This window comes from Panthera tigris, chromosome C2 (genome assembly GCF_018350195.1).
Source record: "Panthera tigris isolate Pti1 chromosome C2, P.tigris_Pti1_mat1.1, whole genome shotgun sequence".
Taxonomy (NCBI): domain Eukaryota; kingdom Metazoa; phylum Chordata; class Mammalia; order Carnivora; family Felidae; genus Panthera; species Panthera tigris.
This window is the reverse complement of record NC_056668.1, coordinates 40,935,210-40,951,401: the sequence shown is the minus strand read 5'-3', so window position 1 is coordinate 40,951,401 and position 16,192 is coordinate 40,935,210.

Genomic DNA, 16,192 nt, shown 5'->3' with positions numbered 1-16,192 from the left:
GCAACAATGTACAGGACGCCTATTAATTTCATCCATTTACAGGCAAGCACACAGTCCAGTTTTAGAACTGAAACCGAAAAAATAAATGAAATATACAGGTAAGCGAACATAGTTCATTTTACATGTTTTTATCCTTTAAAACATTTACTTTAATAGTAAAAAAAGTCATATTTAAACATTATTCACTATTCGGAAAAAGAGGGAAGGACATCAATAACACATTTTTAAAATTCTGTATCTTAGTAAAATGTTAATCTGCCTTTTTTTTGGTCATTTTGTAATCTTTATATAGGTGAAACCTTCATTTTGCTTCTTCTTTTAATCTTTCATATTTTTTGTTGTTTTATTTTGTAACATTCATATTCTCAAGTTAGTGATTCTTAATGCTTACCCTTAGATATGTCTTTTTTCCCCCAGGAAGAATGTTATGAAAGATAAATAACAGGAATCCACAGTCAACATTCAGAGAGCTTAATAATTACACATGACTGAGAGAAAAGCCATAGAAATTTCATAAGTAAAACTGAAGATGCTGGTCATTGAATGCATAGGCATTAATAGAGAAAAAATATGACAATTCACTGTAGGTGCAACCACTTAGAAAGTCATACATAATTTGGGAGAGTCTGTGGTATAGATAGAGTATCCTCATTCTCTTACTTCTTCTCGATTGTATCTGAAATGATCACGTAAAATAAGTATTGTACTCTTTGACTCTATTTTGTTTAAGTCAGATACTTTATGTAAGAAGGAAAAATATAGTTAATAATATATTAAACATTCTAGACTTACATACTCATAAAATTTTAGAAACAGAAAGGAAATGGCGTTTATGTAGTTTAGGAGAACAATTCACAAGAAGGTATAGTGACTTAGTGAATGGCACATATTGATTAGGTGACACAGCCAACGTTTAAAATCTTGTGCTTTAACTTTATTGATTCTTCAATAATTTAAAGCTATCTATTTAAACATGCTTAAATTCTGTGCTATTACATTTCACTTATCAAAAAATAAATCAAGGCCAAAATAATATTTATACATAAACTAACATCTGAAGAAGATGACTAAAATATACTCGAAGATAAAATGCCTTATTGGAGATCAATATACAATATAGACAATTATATACAGAAATTAGTTCAAAGGGCTAAATATTATTCAAACTATTTCATTTGACTTTTTCTACATATGTGCTATATATCCATTTTCTTCCTGATCTTGTCTAAATCAAGCAGGAATATGGTTTACAAAGTGGATTAAAAAGGGGTGCTTGAGTGGCTCAGTTGATTAAGCGTCCAACTTCGGCTCAGGGCAATCCCACAGTTCGTGGGTTTGAGCCCTACACGGGGCTCTGTGCTGACAGCTCAGAGCCAGGAGCCTGCTTCTGATTGTGTCTTCCTCTCTCTCTGCCCCTCCCCACTCGTGCTCTGTCTCTCTGTCTCTTCAAGGGTGAATAAATGTTAAAAAATTAAAAAAAAAAAAAAAGAAAAAGGATTAAAAAAATAAAGGATGGGAAAAAGGAAGGAACGAAAGAAGAAAGCAAGAAAAGGAGGGGAGTGAGGGAGGAAGAGGGGATGGGAAAATATATGAAAATCTTTGACCCTTATCTCCAGAAAACGCTCACGTGATGCAGGCACATCATACATACACATTTGAATAAAATTAAGGCAGTTCATATAAACCCATAAATCACAGATTAAGAGACTCCTTTATCATACTCCTTTGCTCAAAAACTCCCAATGATTCAAACTTCTAGTAACTATATGATAATTTAGAGTGCATGAGACATTTCCCATATTTAAGTCTGAATTCCTCATTTCAACATTCAAGATTCTGTGCATTTGTTCTGAGTTTTTTCTGCCTAGTCCTATGTATGATTGCATGAGCTTTTATATTATTTACAAAGTGGGATTCTGAAAAGTGTTCCTCTTTTTCACTTTTTACTATTACTCATTATATTACTATTTTTAAAATTTTTTAAAATTTATTTTTGAGAGACAGAGTTCAAGCAGGGGAAGGGCAAAGGGAGAGGAAGACACAGAATCTAAAGCAGGTTCCCTGCTCCAAGCTGTCAGTAAAGAGCCTGACTGGGGTCTTAAACTCATGAACCGTGAGATAATGACCTGAGCCAAAGTCAGATGCTTAACCGACTGAGCCACCCTGGCACCTCTATATTACTATTTTTTTAAGTTTATTTATTTATTTTGAGAAAGACGGTGACAGCGTGAGTGGGGAAGGGACAGAGAGAAGGAGACAGAAAATCCCAAGCAAGCTTTGCGCTGCCAGTGCAGAACCTGACACGGGGCTTGAACCCATGAAACTGCAAGATCATGACTTGAGTCCAAACCCAGAATTGGACGCTTAACAGATTGAGCCACCCAGGCGCCCCTATATTACTATTTTTAACCTCAACATTTCTTAGTGTTTAGAGGACCTGACACACAGTAGTTACCCAGCAAAGATTTGCTGGATAATCAGATAAATGGATAAATGTATAAATAATAAAGCTATATCAGGGACTACTTTAAATTGCATTTCAAAATCTATTTCAAGTTATTTTGGGTTAGAATATTTGAACTGGAGTTTAAACTCTGCAATCTTCAACTATATTACCAAATGATTCACTTAACTTCTCTGGGCTTCTGTTTTCCCTGTAAACTGGAGATATATGTAGTGGATTATTTTAATAATTAAACAAGACAGATAAGGGGCACCTGGGTGGCTCAGTCGGTTAAGTGGCCGCCTTCGGCTCAGGTCATGATCTCCCGGTCTGTGAGTTCGAGCCCCGCGTCGGGCTCTGTGCTGACAGCTCAGAGCCTGGAGCCTGTTTCAGATTCTGTGTCTCCCTCTCTCTGACCCTCCCCCGTTCATGCTCTGTCTCTCTCTGTCTCAAAAATAAATAAACGTTAAAAAAATAAAATAAACAAGACAGATAAATATTAAAAGATACATTTCAAATTGCAAATTTCTAATTGACAGTGTTAATCATGTCTGTATCCTTTACTACAGAGGTCACAGTGTTAATCATGTCTGTATCCCTTACTGCAGAGGTCATAATAGACAACCTGTGTGCCAGACACGATAGGTTTGTGGGGTTTTTTGGTTTTGTTTTGTTTTGCACCCTCATCTTCAATAGCTCAATAAATTGAGCAGGCATTTAAGTATTGAAATATTTTACAAAAAAAAATCCCTATTCTAGTTCCCTTTAAAAAAAAAAAAAGACTAATGTTTGAAAACATTTCAGGAAGGAAGTTGGAAAACATATTCCTTACTCCACTGTAGTCCTCACAGTACGTTGCATATTTTGAATTTGCAAACTTTAGCACATTTGCTGGTAGGAACTCAAAACTACCATGGAAACCTTGTCTCTCTCAATCTCTTAGCTAAACCCTCAAAATCTGGTCTAATTCACTCATATGCACACCAGCACGAACCCGGTAGATTTTTGGGTTTGCAACCTCTCTATTCTGTAGAATTTTCCTCTAATAGGTGCCAAACTACATGTTTGTTCGATATAAATCTGTTATGTTTGAAGGCCTTAGGAAGACATCGTCCTTGCCATAAAATTCAGTACAAGCTGGGAAACCTGCTAGCTCTAGGTTCGTTCTGTTAATTTAACATTTGGATTCCCATTGTATTGCAAATATCCCTGGGAAAAACAGTGTTGAGTCTTCAATAACTCGTTAGTGATGCTAATAATAAGTATTGGGTTTCACATTCATTGTAGCATTTTATAGACAAAATTATTCTGTGTAATACCTAAGCTATTGCTTTTGAATTGGCTGACTTCTGTCACATTTGAATCTAGGAGATCAATTATCACCAAAACATGATCTCCTTTCTTGTTCATGTCAGATTTTTACAGTGTAGGTATCATTCTCAGCCATACAGTTTTCCTGTGGATTCCAGGAAGCATCACACTTTTAACTTCCAATGGGAGGAACTGCCATTTTTCTGGTATCTCATAAGGATTCCAGTTGTTATAAGGAGTAAAAAGTCAAATGCATGGAAAACCCTTAGAGCAGAGCCTGGCATATTGTTTCTTACTATAATGACTCTGGCAAAAATTCTGGCCCTCAGTGGTCCTGGGTTAGCTGGGATTATATGTATTATATGTATACATCCATGTACCTATGTTTCTATTGGTCAGATTTCATGTCAATTGCTAAGGAGTGGAATCCAACACTCCAAGACCTTGTGAGATAGGAGAAAGAGAGGATTGGAAATCAGAGTTATATTATTTATTATTTTTTATAGTTATATTATTTAAAAAGAGGAGGAAAGTAAGTTATGCAGAGAAAAAAGTAAGTGTGTGTGCGTGTGTCTGTATGTGCGTATATATATATATATATATATATATATATATATATATAAAATCTCCAACATGGAGAGAATGACCGCAGCCATTTGTGCAATTCTAAAAAACAGGTCCCAAATACAAGAGAAACTTATTCTCTTTATGAAACATTGACATAAATAGTAATGTGCATAGAAATGTACCAGTTTTTGAGCAACACTGCACTTCCGTTTCTGCTATTCCACTTTAAGAAGACTACATTACATTTTCAGGTAATGAGATTTCAGGGGATTCCATTATCTTTTGGCAGCCAAAATGAAATACACATTTCATCACCATGTTAAATCTGGACGAAGATAATGGCTGGATCCTGACCTTTTGTGCTTGATGTGGAGATATGCAACGTCCTTTACACATATGGATGAGTATTTGGGGAATATAGTATATGTAATGGTAGCAAGAGTCAGAACACACACTTTATAGATCTGTTAGGTGCAGAGTTATCTTATGATTCAATAGTGATTTATGAAACAGAAGCAAAAATTTCCCTAATATCCTTCACAGGCATAACTGTCTTATTCTTCTCCAGTTACTGGAAAAAGTTACTTTTATTTCTATAAAGCAAATAAATGGCAGCAGTGTGATCATATTGATTCTGAATCCAACATTAGTGTGGCCAGAAAAAGAAATATAAGTGTATCTTGTAACTATTTGGAGTGTGGTTTAAACTGTTAAGTGACTTTCTGTGTGTCATCATGGGAAATGACTGGCTATTTATGGATCTTGAAAAATATCAACAGAGTTTTACTTGAATTGACTTTTACATTGTAATGCTTATATTTATATCTCACTTTTTTATTGTTCAAGGCTGATACCAAATTTGAGCTTAGCTGTTTCCATTTTATTAAAATAAAAATACTACTAAGTACAACACTTGATAAAACATGCATTTAATGGGCTGAGAAGATAGTCAACATTGATGTTAAGATATAAGTTGTAAAAAATTAAAGGCTTTTGTGAAAACTGAAATAGCATGCTGTCATAACTACTGATTATTATTTCAAGCAGCATTAAGAAAACAAAAGATTTATTGTTTTATCCTTTCCTATAAACACAAATTGCAGTGAAGGTATACTTACATTTTAAGGAAATGGATTGTTACAAATTCCCTTTGATTAGGAGTTATTTTATTAAAAATACGATTCCCCTTTTCCCCTGTCTGAATTATTTTCAAGTATGCAACTTACTACTCTAAACACACATTAATCCTCCCCAGAGGTAAGTCACAACTAACTTTTAAATCATTGAAATAAAATAAAATTTTCACCATTAACCCCCATCAAGTCTAGCATATGGACACTCAGCATAAAACATTTTTATTAACAATTTGCAAAGCCCTTATATCTGCTGGTTTTTGGCTGAATAACGGCTTTTATGTCTATAGTTCCTATAGATTATAAAACACTTTTGTATGTGTTATTTTCCCCAGCACCTGTGTCACTTCTGTGAAATTAAGTAAGTAGTTGAGGGGGTACATTGCAGGCTCATATTCCACATTACAGATTTCTGCCAGTCACGCACTCACGGTTAAAAGAATCCATGTGTCTGCCTAAACATCTACCACAGAGTGACAGAAGATGGGACTCGAGCCTTGATTAATATACCCATAAGATACCCTATTATATCAGTCATTTAACTTAGTCTTCAGTGTTTCATATTGAAACCTTACACTTTGTTTCCCACTTAGGGTGACTGAGTGAAGACAGTAAAATTTATGTGGAAATTATTCATGAGAGAACATTGCTTTTCAAGACTTACTCATATGTCTGTTACACATTAATTGATGTGACTGTAATCTTCATATCACTCTACTAAGTGACTAGTGCTGTTTATGAGTAAACTATCATCTTCACATACTTACTGTAAATATTTTCAAAGATTTTGATTCTTTGATTCTTCTTGGATGCTTATGGAAATTTGTGTCCATTTTCTTTCATGCACAGAGGATAAAGAGCTTCCTTATATCTGGCATCACAAACATTATCAGTTTCCTCTTTTCTCTCTCAATAGGATAAAAGCTATCTATAGATAAATATAGAGTAATAATGTATATGTCTTATCTGAGCTTCCATATTAAAATGATCAAATAGAGAAAAGAGAAAATCTTGCAAACTAAACTCATCTGCCATTAATAAACCCCATCTGCCATTTTATGGCACATATACAAACTGCTATAGGAAGATGCCAAGACAATTTAGAATTTCCTTCTACAAGAGCCTGAGCCAGAACTAATTTCATTCAAAGGATAAATGAGCAAAGTATTCCTTTGCCAACTGACAAAACGTAATGATTCATGATTAATGGAGCCTTGTTTTTTTTCTTCGAAGACCTCTTCTTTCGGCATGGCGATACTGTAATCAGTGCAGGAGAACCTGAAACTTTAAATGTGAGGGCAGCAAATCTGATCTATATTTTATGGTTAGGACTGGCTCATTATTAGCAATGAGAATGATTGATGATAGAAAATGTTGTCTTTTGAACCTTATAGGGCATATGCTAAAAATATTCTAAAACATTCATCCGCCCTATATGAGACAATATTAACTTTCTTAGGAAATAAGTTTTTGCTGTTAAAATGTTTCTTCTCTGATGATCAAATCTAATTACTTATGATACCATTAAGAGTTGTTGACTCAATCACTTATGATTTGTTTTTTTAATTATAAAATTGGAATCACTCTGAAAGAATTAGCGGTCTTCCTAGTGTTAGCAGTAGAATAAAACAGTAGCTTATATATTGTTAAATAATTTAAAACAAAAGCACTCCTGATAGAAAACAATAAAGTGTACTATTTTTACCCCTAATAATGAAGGTAGACTAAATGATTGAGAAAAAGAAATTAATCAGCACTCAGTGCTTTAACATTTCTTTACTCATTTCCTCATTGTCCATGATATTAGCGCCCATAATGTGTGAGACTGTTTCTCAAAACTATACCAGAGTAACAAGGTAATTCTCATTGGTAATCTATCCAGATTTCTCCGTTGACCCTGGGCAGCTATTTAATGACACAGTATACTACTGTCAGATAATAGCCAGCATAATTTATAAATATCTTTCTGCTAAGTAAGAGGGAGATTTTGTAAACATGAGATCAATAAAAATGTGAAAATGTGTTGATCACATTGCAAAAGGGTGTGAAAAGATGATTAGCAGCTTGAATAAAGTTATATTAATAAGCAGTATATACAATCTGATTAAAGCCAATAAAATGGCCATATTTAAAAATCTCTCATGAAGCAAAAATTACAAGATACATGCAAGAATTTTATTGGTCAATAAAACTCTTGCCTAAATTATTTTTATGGTTATAAAATGTATATTGATATGCATTTGTCTTTTATGTACTTAATTATCATATTAAAAATCAAATAAAACTAAAATATATTGCATTTTAGAATAGACCATATGAAATTTAGTATTTCCAATGTTTTTCACTACAAAAATGACAAGGTTATTCAAAATATAGAAGGAGCAATACTATTTCCAGTTGTCTCTTCCAGTTCTGTTAAGGGAAAAGGGAGAAGACTCAAGTTATCAAATATATATAAAGTTTTTGGAATAGTAACTGGCAAGAACTCTACACTCAGTATGTCAGTCCTTATGATTTTGTTATCATCATCATCATCATCATCAGTATCAAAGAGTTAACAGGAACAAGTGGCAGGATTTGCAATATAAACAGCAATGGAATGGATGGAAAATCTCACAGAGTTTTCAGGGGCAATAAAGAAATGGATAGCCACACCTACCATATCTAGAGAGAAACACTGGGAGGAAGGCTAATTTACTTCTCAGTGATACAGGACAATAGTGTCTTCTTTTGAGGTTTTTGCATCCATAAAATCAGATCACGGATACAAAGCTACCAGGACAGTGCCCGGAACATAGGAAACTCTAAGAAAGAAAGATGACCTGTTCTTTCATTTTGTTTATTTTTAATTTTTTTCATGTTTATTTATTGAGAGAGAGAGAGAAAAAAAAGCACAAGTCGGTGGGGGGGAGGGGCAGAGAGAGAGGGGAGAAAGGATCTCAAACAAGCTCTCTGCACTGTCAGCACGGACCTGCAATGGGGTTCAACCTCACCAACTGTGAGATCATAACCAGAGACGAAATCAAGAGCCAGATGCTCAATGACTGAACCACCCAGAAGCCCCTATTCTTTCATCTTTAATTATATTCATTAAAAGTTTCTTTTTCTCAGGACAGAGACATGTTAATAAGCTACATGCTAACTTTAAAATTTAGTGTGTATTGAAAATTGAAGACAGTCTCACTAAAAAAAAACATAGACAAATTCATATTAAAATTCATATTGAATTTGTAAGTTAAAATGGACACTACGGGGAAGTCAACAGGCTAATTCAAATACAAATAGTTCTCTTGTCTCAATAGTTACTATGTTTTAATTTGAGACAGAAAGTGGATAGTCTCTGGACACTTTCAGAATGGTGATATAACTCAAAAAATTAAACGCTAATGTTAAATCGTGTTAAATCCTAATGTTCCCTAAAAGGTTATCATTTTTGTGGGTTTTTAAATGTTTTTTTATTAATGTTTAAAATGAGAAGTTATTATTTTGCAATATGGCAGTGTCTTTCAAGTGCTTCATGGAGCAAAGCATGTGAATATAAAGAACACTTTGTGCCTGTGTGGATGTTCGAACAAAACAGTAAAGGATATTTCCTTTCCCTTTCTCTTTTTATTCTTTCACTTCCATTCCTTAACATACACAAAAGGAATTTAATTTTGGATTAGAGTTCCCAAACTTATTGCCATTCATCCAACACATTACATATATAAGCTGTTATTAGGAACTCTAAATTTGTTGTTGGGTTAAATGACTTAATTATTCTATTTCAATTTTTTTACTTTTCCAACTACTTACCTAAGGTAATGACTATGATGACAGGGAACATGGTCATTGTAAATATAACAGAAAGAGGAAAGAAGGAATAACTTTAATCTGATCATAACATTTTAAATATAAAGATTCTCAAGACCTATGCAATTCCATTTAATTCATGATGCAAATGAGTAAAGTCAGTGCTTCAGTACTGAGTGTACGTGTTGAGTGAGAATCTTTTGAGAAACGTTATGTGTCATATTAACTCACAAAATTTCAGAGAGCTAGCTCTGTTTTTCCAACTGTGAGTAGGATAAACATTGACTTTGGTGCCCAGTAAACAAAATTTCCCCTTTCTGGGTGGGCTGTGGTATTTTATTTTTCCACATTTTTTTTATTTTAAGTTTTTTCACAGTAAACATAAATTGAACATGCTGGTGTAATATTGTGGATTCAACTTAATATTGACTCATATTTTTCATTGCTTTCCATATTTGTACTGGTAAATAGATTGCCCTAATTCCTTCACAAAAGTAACTAAAGTCAAAAGACCAATCTGATACCATTCATGCCCAAAATGTTTCCTCTGAAGATGCCATGTCCTTTGACCAGCTGGAGAGGTGGATAGCTGATTTGTGTAGAGATACACTATACTGTGATAGATGAGAAAAAAACATCCAATAGGTAACCTCAGAATTTCAGGCAAACTAATTATTAATAAAGTATTCTCCTTAAAACCTTTTCACCTCAGAAAATGCTTCCAAAATCTATTCCTAAATACAGCCTCCCCAGGGACACTTCTTTCCCACACACTTCAAAAATACACAAAACTTTCCTTTATAACAGATTCGTGGATTGGGCCTAATGCATTCTGAAAAAGAAGGATGGAGATTAAGAAGAAAAGAATCACTGCAAAGAGCATGTGGGCGTCTCCCCATTTAGCAAAACCCACAAGGCCCTGACACCTATCTTCTTGCTTTTTTTTCCAACCTATATTCTTTTTTCTTTTTCCTTGTGATTTCCATCAGAAACCCCTCCTCTCTTCAGAGGATGTCTCTTTTGTTCACATGCGTGGTTGATCACATAACCGAGATTTAGACTGAAGCTAAGTGACAGTGCAACCAAGTCTGGGTTTTCAGTCTTCCATTTTCTACCCTCTGTTACCAGGTCTTTGATATGTTGGGGACCTGGTCAGAGAAATGAGTTACTTTTCAATATTTATTTTATTTTATTCTACAGCCTGTCAGACCAGAGGGAAAAATTTAAGCATGGGGGAGAAATAACAAATTGTGAATATAAAATAAAACAGCAGTAAATGAAGAAAAATTTCATTTGTATAAAACTTCATAAAGATTTTATGTTACTTCTTCATCCTTCGGCAGCTGCTGAGCTAAGTACTCATTTGTTCTGAATGTATTACATGCCAAGATACTTATGCTAACTCTAAAATATACAAATTAAGCCTCTTTGCAGAACTAACAGTACTCAAGGAGCACCTGATGGAACCATTATAATTTAATAAGCAATATGCTCGTTATCATTAATACACAAGGCTTTTGTTTGTTTCTTTCAACAAAATTCCTTCATTAAAAGCACGTAAATGAATTTAGATTCTGTGAAAAAATGCTCTCTGTGCCACCCTGGAGGGAGAAAGTGACTTTATTTTTATCACTAAAAAGCTTGAATTGACAGACCATTCACAAAACAGATGATCAAAGAATGATATAAATCATGTGAACGTTTGCTTTTCTTCGCTCACTTATTTATTCTTTCAGTAGTTATTAGCAGACTATCCACTGAATGGCAGAAATTGTGTTAAGGTAATTGTATGAGGTACAGAGTTCTTTATCCTTTTGAAAGTACTTCCTTGGACAGTCTATCATTTGATGCTAACTACTTTCTAGCAGTGGGACACAATCCGCATTTACTTTTTCAGTGCGTTTGGGGGACACACGTGTCTATGTAGGGGTTCAGACGGCTGATAGTTAAGATTGGGCCAGAAGCTAGAGCTTCTTGCTTTGGTCCAGTGTCAGTTTTTATTTACTTGGTAACCTTGAGGCGTTATGAACTTGGCCTGGTTACTTAAGTGTTTAAAGCCGTGAAAAAAAAAAAAGTATTTTGTTAAAAAAAAAATAGAAGATTTGTTAAAGGGCAGACCTATGAATAAATTACCAAAAAGCATTCAAGTATCCTGTTTTTCCAGCTCTTGGCTGTTATTAATCACAATTTTAATATATATTATAATTTGTGTCTCCTCCTATACCCAGAATATAAGTTCCAGGATGTGAAGGTTATTTGTATATTGTTCAATGATGTATCCCAATTTCTTAGAACAACATCTGGGACTTAGCACTGAATAAATACCTACAGAATAAAAATTAAATGCAATCCGTTTGTGAGATTTGGTGCCTGTAGTAGGACATGTTGGGTGTTAACAGTTTTATTCTCTCAAAGGATCCCAAATAAGAACCCAGACCACCATTTTTTTCTTTTCAAACCAGTTAACAGTAGTTTAAAAAATACCATTATGCCTTACAATGCCAATTTAATAAAATCAAACTGGTTCATCACTAACTCATAGCTATTTCCTTTAATAATAGAACAGAGAAAGAAAGCATGACTCATTCAAAAAAGAAAGAAAGTCCAACTCATATACTAGGACAATTTCAAAGCCTTATTTAAAGCTATGTTGTTAAAGCCCTCCCAACCTGTTCTTTTGCTGTTTATACAAAAAACACTAACTCTGGGCTGCCTCTATAATCTTTTGCCCGTTCTCTGGGATGGCTGATTAATAGAGAAATGGATACAGAACAAGTCAGGAGGGTAGAAGCAAAGAATGAAAAGAAATCTACAATTTTATTATTTGCCTTTGAAAAAGGTTTATACCAAACTCTAGAAAAAGAGGCTATGGAGATCAATGGGATTTTTACACTGACATTGTGTATGTGTATGTGTATATAGACATTCTTTATATATTTGACCTATCCTTTTTGGAATGATGTCTATGCCTTAAGCTATCAAAGGGGGGTATTTTTGTTTGCTTTGTTTCCTAAAAAACGTACATTCCATCTGGTAAACAAAAAGTGAAAATTCAAAGCAAATGTAACTAGGAGAAGGGCTTAGCCAGGAAACTTTTAAAACACACAGACAAGGCTATCACTTACTTCTCACTCTCTTCTCCAAACTCCTTTCTCATGACCATTTATTTTCCCTTGCATAATGCTTCATACAGCATGGTAGGGTATGTTCTTGTGGAGTACCCCCCTTCAACCCCTAGGCTTAGAAACTTAACTTACTCTTCAAACAAGGGCATCTACATTTGAAAAAAAAAAGTTTCTAGATTGCTCCTTCTTGGAAATATACAAGAGAGACATGTTTCATCCCTGTTTTGTGTGTGTGTTTAAGTAAATCCACCATATCTATAAAACATCCTTGCTAATACATTTCAGAAGAATTAATGATACTCTAGTATCTTTTCCCAAATGTTATTGATGTAATGCTGTGAGGAATCCATTAATCAAGTTTTCAAAGCAGACACAAAAATAAAGGAAATGATATTTTTACATGGAAATTACTTTTCAAGTAATTCTTTGTGAGTGTACAAGATAAATAATCATAAGGATCCTTATCTCCAGAGCATTAGGATATAAGATGTTCCGTTATTTACTTTATTTTTCATGTTTATTTGTGTTTGTTAATTTTTTCTTTACTTTTGGTAATGTATAATGATAGTGGGCCCTGTTTTTGCAGGACTTTTTCATTTGCAGTATTCATATCTTTGAACACTTTATACTGTGGCAGTGGTTTTGAGTGTGCACACTGGCATTTTCAAGTCATGACTTGATGAACAGAGGGCACTTGATAACTTTCTCATCTAAAGGATACCTCAACTTCAGAACTTGAATGGAAATATGTACTCACTGTATGGCTAAAACAATTAACCTGTGTCTTTAAATATGGGGGGTGGGGAGACAATTATCTAGGGGACCAAAAAGGTGCAATATCTGTGAAGGAGATTTAAATAGATGCTTCGCACCTCACATTCAAACAACCAACCATCTCAGAAAATTTTAAGGTTGGTGTTTAGTCAAGTGGAAAAAACCAGAGTACTTAGAGATGCATGCCCACATTTCAAATCCTAAATTCAATGTATTAATTTAGGTTTGTCCTTTCTTCTTTCCTTCCTTTTTTTCCCTCCTCCCTCCCTCCATCTCCATTACTGTCACATTTCCATCTACCTACAGACGTTGACTGAGCTAGATATTCTTCTACTCTAGCAGCTGAAGAATATGCAACTGAATAAGTCAACCATGCTCACTGCTGTAATGAAGTGTGGTAATTTTTCCGGCCAAATGTGAGAGGAAATGTGTACTTGATGTAGTTATTTTTCATGATAAAATAAGCATGATGTTTGAAAGGACCTAGCTAAATATTTATCATCTAGAATAAGATCTGAAGGAGTAGTAGTTCCTTCTTAATCAATTGGTTTTCTATTTTCCATTTGATCTGCCGTGGAAGCGACTAATATCCCCATTCCTACTTTACTTTCAAGTCCTGGAGACTAGATGCACCCTTGACTACTCTCTGCTCTAGCCCAATGGGCCAGCTGAAACAAGGCTGTTTATAATCCTCAGTCCTTAGGTCTGCTGAGAATGGCTGACTTACTATATGAATGAAATATGACTGGATCCCCTTCCTGTTCAGTTCTCAGGCTCCACAATGCTCAGCAGGCAGTAGTCAATTTAGCAAGGTCTTATCCATCACAACTGAAAAGATACCAGGCATTGACTTGATGAATGGAAGATAAATCATGAGAGGGTTATCCATTCAGGCAAAGCTGAATGACACTGACAGAGCCCTGCGTGAGAGCTCATTTTGTGTGTGCCCGTATAATATCTCATTTGTCGTGAGCTTCACTTGCCCATGATATCGGTGGCTTCCCCTGTATGAAGCCTTCTCTCTTTATTCCCTTCAACAAGTCATCCAGTTGGTAAAAGGAAAGAAAAAAGAAACACCAAGGAGACAAAATGCTATTATGATCTGAAAATTCAAGTTCAAAACTGTGTGTTGTCTTTGTCCTTAGCTACAACAAAACTAAATGCACAAATTTTTCTTGTTATTGTGTGGAAGCAGATGAAATAGCTCCAATAGGTGGGACTTAATGTTAAGGAGGCCTTAAGACATTACTCCGTATTTAGTCTTAACATTCTCACTAAAATACATTTGATCACCATGCTATTCTGCCTGGAATGTAAGAAAGAATCTCTTCTATTTTTTGGAGCTCTCTGAAACCTAAGACTAATATTGGGAAATAAAATATCTTGAGCATTTCATTAAATGGTACCACAATCCTCATGTAAAATGTTAAAATGAAATGAGAACATTTATTGTGTTTCTCTCACATTTTCATAGCGGTCTATTACATAGTGACAACTGGTGGAAGATTCCATAATAATGTGAAAGTCATGTGAAAAATTAAGTTAGTTTTGCATAGCGCCACATTACCTGATACAAAAATATTTTCACATCATAATGTAGGAATCTGTAGAGACCACACAAAAGATACCTCAGGTATTGAAGCCAAACACAATGTTAGTGTTTTATTTTGCACTATGGATAATATTCAAAGGGCTTGACATGGTTCAAAATGGTGAATTATTAATGACTCTTCCACACTTGATAATGCAAATGGGAAACCTAAGCCATACGATTGTCGCCAATTTTACCAAGATGGGGGTAAATCAGCAAAATACTCTTTGAAGTGTCAAAGAATAAGAGAAACTAAGTAGCCCATTATTGCTGCCTTTATATTGAACACGTGTTACAGTGCCAGAAACACTAAAAAAAATATAAGAGTATACCATTCTAGCATAAGTTTAGATGGGATTAAGTTTTGAGATGAACTTTAAGGTTTCTGTAGTATTCATCAGAAAGAAAGAAAATTTTTAAGAGTAAAAAAAATCAAATATGCAACTTGACACTACTTTTTTTATAACTCACTTTTATCTTCAAAATAAGACACTCAGCTGCTATCAAGTTATGTTTACTAAATTCATAGTTAACTCTAAGAAACTTTTAATGCATACTCCAGTTTACAAATCGTAGCAAATATGATAAAAGCCACTTTATTTGTGTGTTTGTTTATAACTGCCACTTTAAATGATCATTCTGTGAATTTGGAAAAGAAAGGGAAGATTAAAAAATTCTGTAACTTCATTCTAAAAGGCATCAACAATTGCTTAATTTCAGTATAGAAAAAATGAAGGAAATTCCATTCAGAATGGCCTTATATCAATTCTGAGGAATTTTATTTATATGCTAATATCTTGAATAAAAGAACTAAAAAGTGGTAGTCTTTCATTTGGATGCAATAACAAGAAAGAACATGAAATAAAGTATCCATTAAAAAATAAACCTTTATTTCTTTCTGTTCCGAGATGCCTGAGGTATTTTCTCTATGGAAAGTTTGAGGATAATCAATCTATCCATCTCATACCAAGCTGCTTTCTGTAGTGTCAGAAATTAGAGATTTTATGAATTTCATTATAAAGTTATATGTTATATTGATCTAAAATACTATTGTAATAAATGTCGTACCCTGTAACATATCAAAATAGAAGCATTATTTCTTTATGGAAGGACCATATGAAGATAATGTGTTTTCAAAGTCATATTCCAAAGGCTGGTGTATGGCACACCACATTTATTTATTTATTTATCCAGTATTTATCCACATTTATATTTTTAGTGCAGGCATAATTAAAATCTAGGGATTATCTGAGGAATATTTTCCATTTTCTGATTTTTAAAATATTAACTTGGAAATACATCCCCCGATGTAATAAATTGCATCCATTATTGAAAACGACCAGTTGATTTAAAGGATATATTGATTTTTGCCACTAAAAGGCAATATAACTATTTTTAATTTAAGAAAAGGAAAACAATTTTTCACCAGATAACTGTTGACAGTATATCTTTTTTT